The sequence below is a fragment of the Leguminivora glycinivorella genome, chromosome 9 (genome assembly GCF_023078275.1).
Source record: "Leguminivora glycinivorella isolate SPB_JAAS2020 chromosome 9, LegGlyc_1.1, whole genome shotgun sequence".
In the NCBI taxonomy this organism is placed as follows: domain Eukaryota; kingdom Metazoa; phylum Arthropoda; class Insecta; order Lepidoptera; family Tortricidae; genus Leguminivora; species Leguminivora glycinivorella.
In genome coordinates this window covers 447730-465394 of record NC_062979.1, presented here as the reverse complement: position 1 = coordinate 465394, position 17665 = coordinate 447730, and the positions used below count along the sequence as shown (strand labels likewise).

Sequence of the window (17665 nt, the reverse complement as noted above, 5' to 3'; positions counted from 1 at the left end):
GTGGCCAGAATACATGCGTTCGAAATGTGGTGTTGGCGTAAAATGTTGGGAATTTCATGGACAGCACGTCGCACTAACGTATCTATTCTACAAGAGCTTAATGTCAAGACTGCTATCTGCCGGGAGATAATTATAGGCTTCTTTGGCCATTTGGCCAGACGAGATCCTGACAGCCTTGAGAAGGCTTTGATCGTCGGACCAGTGGAGGGCCATCGTAAAAGAGCCGGATTACCCACGCGCTGGTTCAGCACAATCATGAAGGTTACACGCGTTGGCTCCAGGGATCCTTTAGAATGGCAAAAGATCGGCCTGCGTGGAGAGCACTGCAACGTACATCGACTTATGGTGGTCACGACCCTCAGTCATGAGGTTTCGACGAAGAAGAAGAAGAAGAGAAGCTATCTAGTGCTGTGGTCAGCTGTCAGCTTTCCGTGTCATTCGCTTCCACTTCGCCCTATCCTTGACGACGTCTTTGGTTGGACACTGCACTCAGTCATGTCTTATAGCACTACATTCCTCCATCTTGTTTTCGGTTTACCTTTGCCTCTCTTACCGAGGATGGATAATCATAGTGATAAAGTATTATTTAATCACACAAATTATTTATTTCTGATACTTTGGTGATTTGTTCATCGTATTTGACCTAATATCGCAATAATTGCGATTTTTTTGATAATTGCCGACTAATTACTAACGAATTTAATCGATAAATCAAATGCCGCAATATAATAAAAATTGCATGCAGCTATTGATAATTGTCTCTCATATTATCGCGAACTAGCTTTTTCCCGCGGCTTTGCCCGCGTACGTTTTCCGATACAAACTTTGGACCCCCATTTCACCCCCTTAGGAAGTGAAATTTGGAAAATGCTTTCTTAGTGCTCCTCTATACCTTATAAGGAACCTAAGTGCCAAATTTGGAATCTCTAGGAGCAGCGGTTTCGGTTGTGCGTTGATATGTCAGTCAGTCAGTCAGTTTCTTCTTTTATATATTTAAAAGATACCTACTGCCGCCCATGGACACCCGAAATACCAGAAGGATTGTAGGTGATATGCCGCCGAATATTTTAGGCGGGAAATATCAGGTTCGTAAATGGACGTTTCTTTCTACCGTAATTACATAGCGACATACGCTTGCAATTTGCAAACTTCTATGTTCGCGACAGACTCTTTGTTTAACCATTTAATACTTTTGCTAGACTAATCTAATAAATCCCAGTCCCAGAGTTATTCTCACCTTGTGTTTTCACCCAATACGCGCCGTAACTCCGTAACTATAAACCCCAATCCCTAACAGCGGATTAGCGACACCCCGCTAACCTCGCTACGCCGACACCCCACAGCGAGGTGCCATAAGCTTGTAATCTATTCACTAAATGTTACATCTGTTCGCTCGTCGTCTAAGCAGTCTATTCACTAAACGTTACTGCTTGTTAGTTTGTAGTTGAGACATTTCACAAGAGTTTCCTTTGCCAATTACGATTCATCTAATTCTTGTGAAAACGCTAAAAGTGTGTCTGACAATATTTCGTGACTTGGCTAATAATTTGGTAGTATATTTTCGAGCTTTACAGGTTTCATAGAAGCAGCGGTCATATAATGCAAAAATATCGTAAGCGGCATTCTCATAGAATGCACCAGTTGACAGTATAACCAGCGTCGTACTGACTCTCGAGACGGAGTTAATAACCTAACCACAAAATTAAATTATGAAAAAAACCCCGACATAGTGGACCGATTTTCATGAAGGGCTAACACTCCCGACTAATTCAGCTTTCAAGCAAAAAAACCTCAATCTAAATCGATTCGTTCGGGAGCTACGATGCCACAGACAGAAACACACACAGACAGACAAACAGACAGACGCCCCAAACTTATAACACCCCGTCGTTTTTGCGTCGGGGGTGAAAAATGATGTCACATACATTGACGACCAGTTTGGCCGGCCAATGGATAGTGACCCTGTCTGCTATGCCAACGGTCCTGGGTTCGTATTAGTGATGAGCACAGATATTTGTTCCTGAATCCCACACTTTTAAATATATCTCTAATCATAGTAGCTAGGTCTATGCAGCAACACTATCCAATGAACTATATCTCTCTATAACTAACAAACTGGTGTTGCGTGTATTAAGTACTCGGTAAAGTTTGGAGCTTAGTCTCGTTGCGTGTCATGTCTTAAATTAATTACAGGATTGCATGTACAGTCTCCGTCAGATATATTGGAGCGGACAAGGCTCTCATTAACATCTAAACACACCTGTATTGTCAAGGCTTGTTTAGATATTTTGAGCAACCCGGCAGCTACGATATATCTGGCGTATAATATTATCAAAAAACGATCTTAGTAAACCGTTATTTATTTTTAAATGCCTATCCAATAATATATCACACGTTGGGGTTGGAATGAAAAAAATATCAGCCCCCACTTTACATGTAGGGGGGGTACCCTAATAAAACATATTTCTCCATTTTTTATGTTTGCACTTTGTTGGCGTGATTGATATACAAATTGGTACCAAATTTCAGCTTTCTAGTGCTAACGGTTACTGAGATTATCCGCGGACGGACGGACGGACGGACGGACGGACAGACAGACAGACAGACAGACATGGCGAAACTATAAGGGTTCCTAGTTGACTACGGAACCCTAAAAACCAGGGAGGAAATAGTCGAGAGCTTTTGTGTGGAGAATTGACCTGTATCGTATCGTCTTGGTCTCAGTAGCAACTTACAAGCGGCTTGCAAAGCCGCGAACTAAGCGAACTTACTGCGTGCTTACCTATGCATTCAACACGCTAGTGTAATAAGGACTGAAACAGAAAATTACAGCTCTTAAGCTATTTGTCCCCACAGCTTCTCAAGAGGGACTCACTACGACAAATTAGCTGCTAGACTTGACCGCCCCGACAAAATACTAGACATCGGGAGAGCACTTACCTAGATTTGTTCGTGTCCGTGAGGATTTTCTGCAGTGGACCTTGTTAGAGTCTAGACGGGACGGGACACAGTCACTTCGTGTCGATGTTGAGGATACAGATACAGTTAAGTATTAAGTTTTCTAATTACTTAGGTGTACATTTTGTTAAAGATGAAAACAGTAGGTAACCTTTGAGCGGCTGCCACGAATAGGCTCAAAGGTCTACAAAAGACGTCTTACTTATAGTTATAAATAGACAGTGATTACCTTTTGGTTTTTGTCCAGCTCCAGATATTTCGAAGAGTTCAAAAAAAAACATCAGTCTTAGATCAGGGTCTAACCGATAGGATGATAATCTGATCGCTTTCATGTTCCATGCATGTTTCGACTTCTAACGTTTTGCTCAACGCGATCTAATACTAACGCAATTCTGGAGCTCACGGTAATTTTTCTGTCTCCACTTAGTGCGTTTTCACATTATCCGATCCGATATCGGATGTCAGATCGACATCCCATACATTACAGGCGCAATCTTGGATTTTTTCCATTGAAATCCTTCCGACATCGGATCGGATAATGTGAAAACGGCCTTAGACTTGACCTGCAATAGCATGCCTGTTTATTTTACAATTTTGATGCACCATGCACTGAAGTCCTTCAACTAATGCTTACATGGCATACCTATCCGATCCTAAGCACACACATAGATTCACTTAAAATAGAAGATACTATGACACGAAGATAAAAGCAAACAGGAAACAGTTCTATTTTTAGCCCCGTACAATGACGCAGCACTCTGCTGTCGTATTTCCCGAGGAAATCCATTTTTAGAAAATACCTGTTTCTGGGAAAAGCCCTTTAATAAATGATGTCTACTAAACTCATAGACAAAGTTTGTTTTGTAGAAAATTTGTTAATAAAAAGTTTTTAGAAAGGCGCTTTGAAGGGAGATATCTATCTTTTAAGTTTACTAGGTAATAAATAAAAGTGGGGTAACTGATACGAAACTTATTATTACTGTATTATTAGTATATTAGATAATCAAATTTTGCCAGTTAGCAATATAGCTATTAAACTTTTCTACGTAATCATATCGCATTATCGTCGTCGTTTACATCACACGGTTATTGCATCCGTAATCTATGGCTTTTTATATTTACTCAATTAAAAATAAATACACCGCAATAAAAAAAATCACCGCAATTGACAACGTTTCAAAATTTTCAATGTCCCTAAATCGAAAACCATTTCGAGATATACGCTTGTAGATCACATAAATAATTTTTTTTCCCTATTTTTAGTATAAAAAATCTTAAAAATAGTTTAAAGGGGAAGTGACGTCAAATAGCTGATTTAGAGCTGCCACTATACCAAAAAAATCTTCCAGTTGGGATGTCACTTGAGTTTTACAGTGACACTTATCACAGTTCGTAGCAAAGATATTAAAAATTTCATGGCTTAGTCTATGGTTCGTAGTCATTCACTATTGGTTGACAGTGACACCTGACAGTCAGACATACCGGACTGTTTGAGCTGACTGTTAAAACTTTTGTTTTAGAAATGATTTTGTCGTTTTCTTAGGTGTGAAACAACACATGTGATGTCACGAAGCTGTGTCTTGACGTTTGTAACTTACGCTCTTTCTGCTCGAAGTAGTAATAAGAAGGGATTTTCTCATTAAAATAGCAGTTTTTGGAAAAATAAAAAAATACGTGTATCTTTTAGTATTGAGTTCTTTCAAACCAATCAATAAAAAGTAGTACTCAAAAATATGAAATGTTGTCAACTCATATGCTCACCGGAGCACAGCATTCAGGAACCAGAGTACCTAAGGCACTGGGCCCAAAAAAAACGAGTAAGCGATGAGCTCCTTTTCGCTGTGTAGGTACTTAACACATCAAAGGGGAGTGTACAAGTCTCTAATGGGTTGGCAACGCGCATGTGACACCCCTTGAGTTGCAAACGTCCATAGGCTACGGCTTTCCATCAGGCGGACCGTATGCTTGTTTGCCACCGACGTGGTATAAAAAAGAGCTACCGGCGACGGAAACGAACAATAGCTAGTCGCTCCCGTGTAAATTAATGACTGGTACTGAATGCCTTAAGGCATTAAGTCCGCCATTTGTACTTCTTTTTCCAATTGTGCAATAAAGTTTCAATAAATAAATATAATTTTCTAAAAACGGCCTTTTTCAATATGGCTCAAAAAAAGGTGTGATACTCAAGATCGGTAACAATTAGCCAATAGTTATTTGTTATACAAGGGGGCAAAGTTGTATTTTAACGCCGAGTGTGGAATTGAAAAAAGAGCAAGTGAAAGGATTCTATAGTTGAACCACGAGCGAAGCGAGTGGTTCGAGAATAGAATCCTGAACTTGCGAGTTTTTTAACACACGAGAAGTAAAATACATTTGCACCCGAGTGTAACACAAAACTTTTCCCCTCACTATAGCGAGGAAACTATAACGCAAAAAATGCGTTTATCACTGCTTCCAGTAGTTCCACAGGTGGTAAATCATCTTTATTACTAGATTCACCTACTTTTATCAATTTTAAAGCAGTTAATTTGACTTTATTCAAGGTCAAATTACTTTACCCACTAGTGGATAAAATACGTTTTTACCCGCTGGTATTAAAGGACAAAACACGTGTTTCCGAGCTAGTGAGGGGAAAAAAATCTAAACGGTCCGACACAGATTATTGCATTATTATTCAGATTCTCAAATTTCGTTCCGTTTAAATAGGTTTTGAAGGAGGGCGGAACAGCTCGATTTTAAAGATTTTTTCGCAATATCTTTTAACTGAGTTGTTCTTAATGGACATTTTTTTTCGATAAATCTAGTTAATGACACTAGTATATTTAACTGAAATTCCCAAATTGAAAGGGGGACTCCTTTCCATTTTAGCATTTTCGCTATAAGATACGCGATCATAACGCGAGCAGTTATAGTTCGTCGCCGAGCTATGAACTATAAATCACTCGCTGTCTCTTTTATTTACTTGGGAGCGATTATCTTTTGTCCCTTTCTATCGCCGACATCTCATCGCTTACTCGCTTTTGGTGGGACCGGTGCCTAAGCCTCTTTTTCGTCAATACCTATTTTTAACCCCCGACGCAAAACAGGCACGGGGACGCCTGCCATCCCTTGTATACGCGGTCCCTGAGAGGTCGACCGTACTGGATACGGTCCACTTGTATCCGAGGCTATCAAGGGCCTCCGGAGGTGGTGCTCTGCAAAGCGGACTGGTTCTGGTGGTGCTGTAGATGTAAAGCGGGAGCATACCTGCAGCCCACCGTTACAGAACAATGGCGGCAGATGGGGGGGTTGTTTAGTGGGTAGACTTGGAGTCTCATTAGCCCTTAACAAGGAGTCCCACATAACCACTCGGGTCCTTCCCCGCACCCGAGTGGTATGCGTAATGCATTTTCCCCATCCTAAACAAAAAAAAAAAGGTTATAACGAGTTCGTCCCGAACCTTCAACGTCTTGGAATGTGGAATTATCATCACCGACTAGTTGTAATTAGAGCTTCCTGATTACAGGGCGGAACTCGGCGCGGCGGAAAGGCGGCTAGGGTTGCCGTATTAAAAATTAAAGGTATCCTGAGTTTGACTATACTGACAGGTTACGCTTGGTATCTTGACACTGACTATACTGACAGCTGACAGGTTATACGGTATCGTCACGATAACCGGCTTGACTCGCTCTTTATTGAGGTACTAAATAAAGAAGTACTTTAAAACACTGCTCTCTTATTTCATTTCTAAAATTCACTGGCCAATGACCAAATTCCGGACATCACTCTTAAAATCCTGTCATTTAGGGCGATCATTTCACAACGGAATCCATGAGATGTACATGTATAGAGCCGAGTAATCTTGAAAATTTGTTACCGTTAGTTACCTTTGAATTTCTCTGCTAAACTTTTGGCTGGCTAGTAGTCTAGTTGAGATTTCTACCAAACGTTTACACTTTCGAAGCCTTCCGCCATTCTGACAAGGGGTCAAAAACCTGAGGGAATATCCTGAAGTATGGCATCCCTACTAAAGTACTCGTAAACCGTATTGCAAGAGCATAGGATCTATCGACAGTCTATTAAGAATTGTTTCAACTTGAAGGAATCAATACACGTGCCTTAATCGTAACTTTGACAATACTAACTTCAAACCAAAGTTGCAGGAAAGTCTAAGGGACCGGCCACACTTAAGAGACGCATGGCCTGAGGTGCGGAACGGACGTCCGCGCCACGCCGCCTGAATGTAATTCAAACAACGTCTCCTCAGTACATTTTGTATAGGAAGGACGTAAGACGCGCCCCAGGTGGCGTGGCGTGGCGGCGGCGTGGCGCGCGCCGCGCCGCCTGGGGGCGCGTCTTACGTCCTTCCTATACAAAATGTACTGAGGAGACGTTTTTTGAATTACATTCAGGCGGCGTCGCGGAGACGTCCATTGCGCGCCCCGTGACACGCGACGCTTAAGTGGGAACGCTACCTAAATCAGGCAGGCGTGAATTGGGTGAGAAAAGGTATCACGAGAAAGGAATTAAGATTATTTTGTATGATTTTCTGAGAAAATGCGACCCGATTTCAATAAACACAGCGCCGAAAGAGAAGGGACGCTACCTTTAGGAAGAAACATTTGTTGAAATTAGTATATTTCATTGCGATGACACTTTCCTTTAAATGTTAATACAAGTTTGAGAAAAAACTAAGAGATGAAGAGAAATATGACTTAGTGCTAGACTAATCGGTTAGGTACTCAAATACTAACCGTGTGTATTGAGATTTAATGGCATTTTGCATAGTATGTGATGTGCTTCTTTCTATATTTTTGTAGTGTTAGCTTTTATTTCTCTAAAGACAAAGATATTTTTGCCTCTATCTTTTTAAAGTTTTAACTCTCAATATATTTGTTTTCGTCTGATAACACGTCACGAGAGCGCGGTTGATACACTCCACACCCACCTGTAGCCGAAGGAAAACAACCAACCTTATTGGTCCGTAATAAGGCTTCCTTATGCCTTATAGTTGACTAAGTACGTAGCTTAGTCAGGAAGTTCTGCCATTAAAGGTTTAAAGTTGCAACATTATTGTCGCGGAACTGTTGCGACAGCCAACAGGTACATTCGTCACCTGCCGGGGGCCCGGCTATGCTGACTACCTACAGAACAGACCCTCTACCATTAGTGCGTTTTATGACTTATTCACTATTATAAATGGCCACAGACTAGCCAAAGGCAAAGACGTGGCCTACGATGGAGTGAGCTCACCAAGAAGATACCGTGAGGCAATCCCAATCTGTAGCAGCACTCAAGAATAACCTTAAAAAACTATGGCTTTCCGACACTTATTTTTTTTTTATCGGATTTTTTTTTTCTCTCTTTTTCTTTTTCTTTAATTTTTATCTATTTTTTTTTAATTGTCGTCTTGCTTTGTGGTTCGAATTAATATCCATATACTTTTTGGTCTAAGTAGTAGTAGTAGTAGTAGTAAAACACTTTATTGTACCAGAAAATAATACAACACACAGGAAAAAGAGCTTATTATAAGTACTAAGTACCTATATAAATATATATTTTATGAGTATTTGTTTATTTATTATTATATTATTATATATGTATATATTGGTGTATTAATGTAATTGTATATGTATATATTTGTTACCATGTGTATACAAAATTTGCATTTAATTCTTTTAGTGGTTGTACATTTTTGAATTCGTCACTCATCGTTAATTCGCTTCTACCCATTTCCTCAAAGGTTGACTGGAAGAGATCCCATTAAGGGATAAGTCCGCCTACATTGTATATTACTGACTCTGTAACTGTGTCTCTTTTGTTTCCTTTATGTACAATAAAGCTTATACATACATACATACAAGATACCTGTTCATAGATTAAATTTGATGGTTGCCGGGTTATATGAGCTCGGAAATATAGCCGCCGGCAAGGAATTCCACTCCTTGGCAATGCGCATAAGAAAAGAAGAAGCAAAGCGCTCCGTGACGTTATGACTTTTTTGAATAATTTAAGCAAAAACGTGACGAAAAATTATTTTAGTTCTAGTTAGTAACCGTTTGATGGCGTTGTTCATTCTCCATACAAAGAATGTGATTTTCAGTGTCCTTTACGCTATTAAGTAACGTAGTCTAGGAAGTAACGTAGGTCTAGTTGCTAAAAGTCCCTGTCAAGTCGGATTAACGTGAGAGCAGGTTTTTCAGTCCATAGTTCTTCGCTAGGCTTAGGGTTTGATAGGCTTAGTGTCTGTCCCTATAATTGGCAGCGAAAAGCCTGTTTAGAGGATTGACACTTCCGGTTAAAATATTGTTAAAAGTGCTACTATTGCTATAACACATTAATTTATAACTAAGATTTTCAAACTACTAAATGTGTCGCTTAACTTCAAACTCAGGTAAATCCATTCTGCTATAAGGTTGATTATCTTTCAGATAATATTTCAGATAATAACAGTTTTTTTTTATATAATCAACTTTAAAGCAGAATTGATTAACCCAGATTTGAAGTTAAGCGACACAAATGTATTTTACCTATTAAACATGTGACATCGGGATCGTTTCGACAATTTAACGTGAGTTACCTACCAGATTTTACATGTTTAATATGTCAGAGTCTCACGGTAAGTTTTGGTATTCTACCTAATTGCTGTTGAAATATTATACATAATCTGACCCACGGAAAATCTGAATTGCCAATCGTATAATTTTCTTCCTATCAAAAACTAACTTTTAACCCCTTATTTGCCAAGAGTGGCCCTGAAGCTTTAGTAGTTTCATGTGCTCTGCCTACCCCTTTATGGGATACAGGCGTGATTGTATGTATGTATGTATGTAAAAACTAAACTCATACAAGACAATAAACTCATACATTTAAACGACAAATTTTTGAGGATACCCTCCTTTCGCTGAACTGCGTCCTACTTCCGTGTAAAATACCCTATAATGGACGGTGATGCCATTATGGACAAAAAAAAACACAAATCCTTAAAAATAAGTATCTAAAATTAGTTTCTAAAAACTGACGGGAATGTACCGTAAACTAGAGTTGTAGAGCTGTTTCATTGTGAAGTTTCAATTAATTCGGCTATTTCTGAAGGATTTGGCGACAAGACAAAATTCACCAGTTTACTGAAAAAAATATCAAGACAAATTCTTAGTAATGTTGCTAAGAGAGTTGAGTTCGAGTATAAAATAATAATAAAATAATACTCGGTGTAAACTTGAATGAGTTTTACTTGCTGCATTAAGCATGAGATAAGGTATAAAACATAGTAGTTTGTTGCTCCAAAGATATAAAGAAATAGCGTTATTTTGCGAGTGTCCATTACTGGAACCGAAAAACTGCGTACCTCCTATGATGGACAAGGAACAATTTACAAAACCAAAATTTACAAGAAACAATCCTATGTTAAGATAACCCAAACTAATCTTATTTATGGTATATAAAATTGACTCATTGAGTATCAATTGGCTTTAAAAGTAAAATTTTTAAACTTATTTCATTGTCCATAATGGGGGATCCATTACTGGAGAACTGCCGTCCATTATTGGAGAAAAAACACCTAGTTTTAATTTGTTAACTATGAAGAAACCAATAGGAAAATCTATTCTGCAATACGCTTGAAATGTGAAAGAAGGATAGGACATTCACGATTTAACACGCTTAGCGGTAGAATTTTTACATTTATCAGTGAAATATCAAAAACAGGCGAATTTTTTCTTAAACTGTCCATGATTGGGTCCGTTGCCTTACGTGACTCGATTCCGCCATCGACCTCAGGTCCCAAATACAGACGACCTCAAATTTGGCTAGAATTTCCAAATTCCGCCTATGGAAATCAGCCATCGAGAATACTTAGCAAGTTACCAGTGAAATCGTGTGTACTCGTAGTTATAACTTATATGTGATGTTAATGTGGAAATACGCAGACTAATACTTTGAAGCGATACAAGTGTATACTTCCACAAGTGCAGTATAGAATTGCCAAAGTCAGCCCGCCTACGTAAATCGGCTATCGAGAACACTTAGCAAGTTACTCGTAAGACAGAAATCGTTGAAGCATATTTAAAGTCACACACAGGTCGAACGCGATTAATTAACATTATTTTTACCTTTAAAAAAAAAAAGGTAAAAAATAATGTTAATTAATCGCGTTTTAAATATGTGTACAAAGCGCGAGAACTTAAAGTGTTATATCGTTGAAGCACATTGATGTTGACATTTCCAGACAGTAAAAAATACGTAAAGTTTCAACAAGTCTGCAACTTGACTACGGGCACATGTATTGTTATATCTTTGGCCCATCGGCAGAAAGTCGCCAGTCTGTCGGTGTTTTACAGGTTGTACCTCGGGGACTGTGCTCAAGAGCTACAAGAGATTATTCCACCGTCCCCATTCTACCATCGGCGAATTCGCATTTCTTGGCGAATTTGCACTAAGCGCTTTGCTTCTTTTTTTCTTATGCGCACTGCCAAGGAGTGGAATTCGTCGCCGGAGTGGAATGGCATTTCCGAGCTCATATAACCCGGCAACCTTCAAATCAACATGCATCTTCTGGGCGAGCTCACTCGCCATCGTAGGCCACGTCTCAGATATTAAGAACACTTACCAACCTACCATTATAATTACTAATACCTTAGATCTTGAAATGATTGGTCAAAAATCACATGGAATTTGTCCACGGTTACAATGTTCTCATTGTCAAAGTTTTATGAACAGAAGTTTAAAATGTAACCCGAATGTTACTTAATTTTACTGTTTTAGTTGTATTACCTAATTGTCAGAAATGGCTAACACGCCCAAATTAAGACCTAACCCTATGTGGTCCGTTTAATTACGATTAAAGTGCTAATTCAGTTACCCTTGAACTAATTTGCCAACAACCCACCCACTTGTGTCCGTGGAAAATATAGTAAATTTTAGCAACGTCGCAACACGCGCAACCTACTGGTAAATGGTAACTGATCTTTTTATGGTTTCACCTATTGCAAACTGCAATGTTCCAACTCCAAATTTGTTTAAAAACGTCACCGATAATTGCATATATTAGGTACTTTACGATACAACGTTGCATTTCTGTATTTGATAATTTTGATCCAATGATTGAATTTTAAATATTTTGTATGTGATGTGTAAAAATGCGCCTGTGGCCTATTTGCGGAATAAATTATATGTGTTTGAATTTGTTGGCTATTTCAGTTCGAACAGTTATGAAAAGCGTCCAATAGCAAATAATTTCAATACAGTCAGTCATACGATTAAATTAAAATCCAATGTTAATAACATCGGTTTATTTCGGGAGAATTGGACTTGTAGGATCAGCGGTTGTTTTTATTTACACTGGCAGTTATTCTGGGACTTCATTTGGGCGAAGGGATTTTCCAGACGGTTCTATAAACCTACCTAGTACCTACTTACAGTATAAGGCCGTCTCCAGACAGGGAATGAGGTTGATATAAATGGTCTGTTTTATTATTGTGCCTTTGCCGAGTCTGTCTGTCTGTTTGTCTGTGTGTCTGTCTGTCTGTGGCATCGTAGCTCCCGAACGGATGAACCGATTTAGATTTAGTTTTTTTTTGTCTGAAAGCTGAGTTAGTCGGGAGTGTTCTTAGCCATGTTTCATGAAAATCGGTCTACTATGTCGCAGTCGGGGGTTATTTCAAAATTTAAATTTTGTGGTTAGGTTAGTTATTCGAGGAAATTCCGTACAAAATGTGTTTCTCTTGATCCCCGATATTGAGGTAGTATCTTTTATTCAGGTGGGTGTGGAGACTGTGGAGTATATCAAATAACTCCGCTCTCGTATTATCAGACTAATACTACCAAATTGAGACATAAAAGCTACTATGTAAAATGTCAAAAATCTCAATATTCACAAGGTTAGCATCTGTACAAATCGTTTACTCATGACATGAGTAAACGATTTGTACAGCACTGTCTGTCAACAATAAGAAATAAACTCATTTCGCTGACTTGGTTGAAGTCTTGGTAGCTCAGTTGGTCAATTGGCAAAGAGCTGGAGAATCGATCCAGAGGTCGTGAGTTCAAATCTCATCCAAGCCTCACTTTTAAGTTTATTCTAAGCCCAAATAAACCTACGTCAAATCAAAACCCTCAACTTCTTGGGACCGGAGAATATTTCTAATTTGTAATTTATTTATTCAATGTGCATGAGATAAATTATTTAATATTAAAATGTTAAAAATTTGCACGCCTGCATGCAGGTTGAATATGCATGGAAAACTTAGCCATAAGACCTACCTTGTTACCATATTCAAGCAAATAAAAATATTTCATTCATTTCATTTTCATTCATTCATTCATTTCATTTCATTCATTCATTAATTAATTTCATTTCATTCTACGACCCTAATATTGTTTCTATCTCTGACTGGTGTTCGTACTCGTCAAAAGAAACGTTTTACATTGTTTTACTGCACATACTTAGCCAACACAACGGTATTTGAAATAAATACCTAATTTACATGTAATGGTTATGCAAATCACATCTGCGTGCCATCAGACCGGTTATGCCATTGTTTCCAACGTCACTGCCAAATCGGGACATCAGTTATTTGTGTGTTACAAAAGGGCCGTCCATACATGTATTAGACATGTTTACAATTGTGCGATATTTTAAAAAAAATCAATAAATCACTTTATCGCAACTTATAGTTTGTCAGACTACATACAAGATACCATGACCACAATAACTATTCTGTAGTTACCATCTCAAATCGACATAAATACTCTCTTTATTTATATGAACACATTTACATAATCATTAATCACATAGCACAACTTATCAATACTGTAAATTATATACAATATATAAAACTTAATAAATCGACATTATTTTATTATTCAGTACTTCAGAAAGCAACATTTACCCTACCTGTAAACACGTGTCATTAAGCATAATTTCTCGTACAGTTATTAATATTATACACATGCCGTTAATGTATCCATGCAGTTAGGGCGGCACGCAACTTATACATTTTTTATCGGTTTTCCGACTTAGGAAACTATTAGGTATTAGCATATTACATGGTTTTTAAATTTTTACGGTATTTTAGTAGGAAATATAGTTAATCGCTCGTTGCTTCAACAAAAACTATTAGAAAATACGATAGGTGTTATGAGACTGGCTTAAGTACCTAAAAACACATTTGCACACAAAAATATATGATATGAAACATGTGGCATGTCGGATGCGGTATATCCGGAAAGATACATCGACCTTCAAGGAATCCCATCTTAAAAGGCGATAGCGCACATACAACCTAGGGGTGTTGGATTATCAATGTATATTATGATATGACGGTAATCGCTTACCAATAGGCGATTCGTATCCTCGTTTGCTTCCTATATGTATAAAATAAGTTTAGTCATAAGATAAATAAATTTTAATAACAAGATAAAAATGTTGTAGAACTTGTAGAGCCCTATTACGAGCGCATTATTGGAAAATCAACCCCTGTATAAGTAAACATGGGGTTGAAATGAAATTCCTGACACGGACGGTGGAAAATAGTTCTACTTTTAATGAATTATATGTTTTAATTCGTACAGAAAGCGTAATGAAATGTGTTAAAAGGTATTTTACGTCATCACTGACGTCATCACTGTTAAAATAAAGTTTCTTGGAAAAATCTTGCTTCAATATTTATTTTATTATTACTCTGAGGAAATGTCCGTCAAAGACATCAATTGAAGTAAATGCGAAACAACTAGTATACCATCTCAATAGCCAAGTTCGTTTTATACATTCATTTACAGCGGACATAAAAAAAGGTTTCCAAAAAAGTGCTCTTTTTGGAAACCTCTATAAACAAATATCATTTTCAGTACAGATGGTGTTTTTTTTACGCACTAGTGCGAGAAGTGGTTCATTATATGCCAGGTCGAAACTTCGAAGGGCCATCTGTACTGAAAAACGTCGTTCGATACACGTGCGAAAAGGAAATTCGTAACTCGTGTCGATTTAAAACACTCCCTTCGGTCGTGTTTTAATTTATCGCCACTCGTTTCGAACTTCCTCTTTTTCGCACTTGTATCGAAATGTACTATTTCAGTACAGATGGTGTTTTTTTACGCACTAGTGCGAGAAGTGGTTCGTTATATGTCAGGTCGAAACTTCGGAGGCTCATCTGTACTGAAAAACGTCGTACGATACACGTGCGAAAAGGAAATTCTTAACTCATGTTGATTTATCGCCACTCGTTTCGAACTTCCTTTTTTACGCACTTGTATCGTAATAGCAGCGTTTTACCTTACAATAAAACGCATATTAAGCGAAGTACCTTATTTGAAGCCTATTTTATTATATTTGAGAGAGCAATCCTGTTAACAGATGACGTAGCGGTTCAAATATTAGCTGACAGTAGTCGCCATTATCCCCACCACCAGTTTTACCTTTCCAGTTTTATCCCCTCACCACCGGGCGGTAGCGCCTGCGGGCGCCGTTTGCCTCATTGGTTCTCAAATTATAACCAAGACAAAGTTGCAATAAGTGTACAATTTACTAAAAAGGTTGCAATAATTATTTTTATTATGTACATTTTAAATAAAAACAGGGACATACCAGTATACATTGGAGTGTATAGGTGTTGGATTTTGCAACCTGAATGGTGAAGGTGATAAAATACATTAGTGAGTTAAACCTACCCTCCATGGGTGTAATAAAAGTAAAGTGGTTTATTGCAACGGTGTACTTATATTGCCACTGGCGGCCTAAAAACTATAGGCTTCAAATAAGGTACTTCGCTTAATATGCGTTTTATTGTAAGGTAAAACGCTGCTATTAAGCTTCCTACCGTTATTTGAAGCCTATTTTATTATATTTGAGACCTGTCTGTGACCGCCTGGTGGCCATGCAGCATAACGCCAATGTGATTAATTCCTCATCATTAGTGAAACTGGTGGAAACAACTAGTGCACTTAATAATCTGCGTGTGTGGGTGAATCATTTCAATTCAACCAACTAAGTGGAATCTACAGTGATACATGTTACTATTTTTGTGAATACTGTATTTTTAATAAATCAATGTGAATCAAGCTAAAAGATTAAATCTTACTTCTAAAAGCGAGTTCATATGTTTATTTCATTTCACCCATCAATTCATAATTTTCGGTATTGTCTGTTTCTATTAATTTCAGGATCCTTTATCATTATGCATCGATCTACTTCGCAAAAAGAAAGTGAAATCTTGTTGAGGCATTACAAGCCACAATCCTATTTGTCTTTATCACAGCAAAGCATATATGTTAGATCTAAAGATCTCAGTATAACTAAGGCATAATAATGTTTAGGTTACGTTACAGACACAAAATTATCTTCATGGCTTATTCCTTTGTATTAATATTTATTTGAAAGTTCTTATAGTCTTTATGAGGAATCAAGTGCACTTATACAACATTTTACAAAAACAACGGGAACTCCCTTGAAGATATATAAATCGACTACAATATTTCCTTACTTTGTTGTTAGCATATAATGGCTAAACAATGTCAAGTGTGTACGTACAAATTTGAACAAAGGTGATCATTGCGTGATGTCACAGTATGTACATGCATTGTATTTCCAGGCCGATTTAAGTTGGCATATATTATACGAATAAAGACGAATTTCTTGTGCCCACCTAAAGGTGAATAATAGTAGTATACAGAGCGCAGCTATTTAGTCAATAAATTATCTTTTAATTTATAAGATTTTCGTTTCAGTCCATTTTTAATATGTACCACCCTATAAGTGGTTTCATTTTGTTGTACATTATAAGTATTTGCAATTAGTTAGGTTGATATGGTAAGCAGCAAGCAGCACTACCTTTGCTAATAAGTTGTAGTATAGCTAGAAAAACACTGGTTTTCACTTATCATTGTAATATATATAAGTACCAACTATATCTGCTATGATACACATTATGGTAAGATATATAAATAACTTGGACTGTAGGCCTAACTGAAGTTTTAGTTATATTTGAAAAAAAAAAAAAGACTAAAAATAGTTCCAAAATAGATTTTAGCATTGATTTGACCCCATAAATTAGTTATGTCACAGGCGCATAGCTCTAATATTAGTACATTTTATGTATTTTAGACGAGTAGCCAAGCAAGACACTAAATAATTCATAACTTATTTTTGTCAAAAACTAGGGAAGAATGTAGGCAGACTCGGCGATCAGTTCTTGTTGAACATTGGTAGTATTCCTGCAGCAATAACCTTCGCGGTTATTTGCCTGAATGAAGCTCCCAGAATAATTAGTGTTTGATACTAAAAATCTTAAAGAGCCGTCTTTTAGCGTTAGGAGCAGATTCAAGCTGATTAAGAGGTACATGTTGTATGTACATTCTTCTAACGTCACATTTAGGATTACGGTGCATCCCTTTTCTCGAAAAGAACTTTGGCCTCCTTCTTACCCAGAGAGCGGGTTTCTGTGGGATGTTAGACAAGTTGTCTAGGAAATCTAGAAGGTTCTTGATTTGGAATCGATATCAATCATTTGATTTAAAAGCTTTGTATGGCATGGCTTATTGTCGTTCGGACAGGTACCGTACAGATAAATTTTATTCATCTCTGATCATATCATACCCTATGTGGGTCATAGGTATTTACATACGGTAAACATCCAAATTGTTCTTATATATATTATACGTGGAAGGTTAAAGAATTCCAACGTTATATTCACATACAGCGGGGTACAACCTTATATATTATTATGTCCACAGA

General features: G+C 37.7%; 1 protein-coding gene across 1 annotated transcript in view; it reads right to left on the bottom strand.

The window, feature by feature from the left end:
* Positions 1-17665, bottom strand: part of LOC125229322 — a 476654-nt gene that overhangs the window by 431335 nt on the left and 27654 nt on the right. The gene's annotated exons all lie outside the window — the stretch shown is intronic.